The 2,813-nt window shown below is 25.5% G+C and overlaps 2 protein-coding genes across 6 annotated transcripts in view; both read right to left on the bottom strand.

The window, feature by feature from the left end:
• Positions 1-654, bottom strand: part of LOC110019689 — a 77,217-nt gene extending 76,563 nt beyond the window's left edge. Inside the window, exons 1-3 of one of the 3 annotated variants that reach the window (XM_020717466.1) lie at positions 482-654; positions 328-362; positions 60-225 (exon numbers count right to left, since the gene is read on the bottom strand). The gene's annotated coding sequence lies outside the window, so the exon portion shown is untranslated. The remainder of the gene's footprint in view (positions 1-59; positions 226-327; positions 363-481) is intronic. The other 2 variants (XM_020717467.1, XM_020717465.1) reach the window with 2 other exon arrangements.
• LOC110019691 (RNA pseudouridine synthase 7) overlaps positions 1-2,813 on the bottom strand; it is a 204,187-nt gene that overhangs the window by 162,583 nt on the left and 38,791 nt on the right. The gene's annotated exons all lie outside the window — the stretch shown is intronic.

Here is a 2,813-nt window from a genome sequence, read left to right as displayed (position 1 = left end):
CACAGCAAAGAAAAAAAGGCAATACTACAAAAAATAATAGACGGTGGTTTCATAGCTACCTGCAAGCTTTGCCATCTCCATTTTTGAAATGAATCGACATAATCAATTTTCAGTGTAATGCTTACGGTTGCAACCTTCTACAGTTGATTAACAAAATCCCCAACCATAAAGCACAAAAGTTCAAAATTCACATAATAACATGGCCCTCTGAAAAGGACACCAAATCTAGCACAACAAAGAAAACTTCAAAAAGAAAACAGTGTATAATAGGTGCAAGAAAAAGAAAATTAGACTGGTTTAGAGATTCTGCAAGCTAACAAGCATTACCTAACTTTAAAAAACAAAGAACCTTCACCATTTTCCTGTTTCATGATCACAACATATCAATTGAACAAAACACAAAGCCAAAGAACTCTTAGCTCTCAAAATCGAAAAGATATAGAAGAAAACAAGAGGTAAGGAACGGAAAGAAACGACCAACCTTACGTTGGACAGGTTGTATCAGAGGATTCAACTGCTAAATGAAGAAGGCGGAGATTGGCAAAGCAAAGAAAAAACCTTCCAGGAATAGAAAGAATAGCGATATTTTCATCGTCCCCTCGTCGGTGAGAAAGCAGAGGACGTGCTTTCTTATAGGAATGTCGACAGCATAAGCAAAGCGGACAGGACATCTTCATTGTTCCCATTCCTAGACCACACATTTATTATATTTTTTAAAATCTCTAATGTCAAAAAAAAAAAAAAAGCAAACTTCATTAGTTACTCTAATTCGAATTTTGGTAAAAAAAAAATTTCAAATTAATTAAATTTAATTTTAGATGTCTAAAACATAAATTTTAATTAATTATTTGTATTGTATGATTTTAAAAATTACTAATTTAAAAATTCTTCATAACCTCATATTTTTCATAGATTGAGAAAAATATATATATTTAAAAATAATCATTTAAATAAAAAAGATATAAAAATTCTTCACATAGATTGAGAAAAATATAAATATTTAAAAATAATCATTTAAATAAAAAAGATATACATTAATGTATTAGAACCAATTTGTTTGCATAATATAAATAAAAGTTAATTTTATTTGAAGTTTTACTCATATATTTGGCTAATTGATGTTCAACAACTAAAAAAAACAAGAAGTTAGTTTGTTTTTAATTTTAATTATTAAATATTAATTATTCAAAAAAATTTAAGTTTATACTATTATTAGTTCAAGGTGCCATTGTATAAAATGTTTGTTAGAATATACTGATTAAGCCATAATTTTTTTTTATACTCATTATTATATATTTTATCTTATTACATTAATAAATTTTAATATAACATATTTGTAAAACGACTAATGTTGAGCTGGTATAAATAATGTCGAGAAATTTTTTTAAAATATTGTTATATGCTCTCGGTTTAAAAAATTTCTAGACCTACCGTTATTTTTTAGCCTTATTTGAACATGAATTTAACAATATTCATTTATTCTAAAATAATTCAAAAACTATTGAATAATATTTGAATAAGATTCAAAGAAAATTTGGGCAGAGTTGGAAACCCTTTTCTAACATGAGTTAAACATAATCCAACTTTATTCAAATAAAATACAATGTTATTGAAGATATACATAACAAATATTCATAACATAATAATATGAAATTGAATAGATAAACATCAATAGCTCAATATAGTGTAATTGAAGAGACATAATAAAATTCATAACACAATATAATGCAATTGAAAATATATAATAAATTGTCATAAAAAATAAAGTATAATTCAAGAGATATTATAAAACTAATGATTCCACTATGAACAATTTAAGAGATAAAGTAATATTGAAGATGTGATTGAGTGTAATTCAAGAGATAACACACCCCTATAACAAAATAGATTTAAGAAGATGTTGACAATAAAAAATAGTCTTTTTAAAATTACATGCAATCATGTATAACTTTCAAAAGATAGTGTAGCAACGCTTTCCTTTTTATAGCTAATATTGGCATTAAGAAAATCAACTTTAGTGCCATATTAAAATTATTTTTTTTCAATTTTAATATTAATTATAAACTAACATAACTTATATATGAGGTAATTATATGAGTTTTTAAGGATCATTAGACTTAGGCTATTTTCATCAATGAATACATAATGTTGAGTTGCTCTATTTAGGATGTCAAGCTTGTCACCCATATTTGTATTCATCTTCAACAATCTTTGTTAAATAATGATTAGTTTAAAATTCAACAATGACAACTATTGTGTCATAGCTACAAATGCCTAATATAATAATGTCACTAGCCTCATATTATTTATGTATTTGTCCATGATTGAACTGTAGATGTGACCCAAATAGTTTAATATTGTTCTCATTACAAGCATAATTAGAATTAATAGTTGCATACATAGTATAATATATCAAATAAGTAAATTTCAAAAAAATAAATTGAAGGAAAAACGATTTAATTGAAATCCTTTTGAAATAATGATCAAATAATGCATAAATTGGTTCAGTCCTTACTCATATCAAATTCAAATTTTGCTCAAATCTTAAGCTTTATTCTACACATAATTACAACTCATTCAAACCAAGCTTGAATATTATTCTAGTCTTGATTAAACACTGAATCATGTTCAACCTTTATTCAGACTTATTAATGAGTTTTAACTATGATCAAAGCCTTTCAAACATTGTTCATACTTCATTTGAAAATATGAACAAGTTAGATTACTTAGCTAAATGAAGTAAAACATAAAAAATTTTGATCTACATCAATAAACCAACTTGGATTGAGAACCACCTAGCCAAAAACACAAAG

This window comes from Phalaenopsis equestris, unplaced genomic scaffold (genome assembly GCF_001263595.1).
Source record: "Phalaenopsis equestris unplaced genomic scaffold, ASM126359v1 Scaffold000070, whole genome shotgun sequence".
NCBI lineage: Eukaryota > Viridiplantae > Streptophyta > Magnoliopsida > Asparagales > Orchidaceae > Phalaenopsis > Phalaenopsis equestris.
Note: the sequence above shows the minus strand (reverse complement) of the source record. Positions and strands in the feature narration are given on the sequence as shown.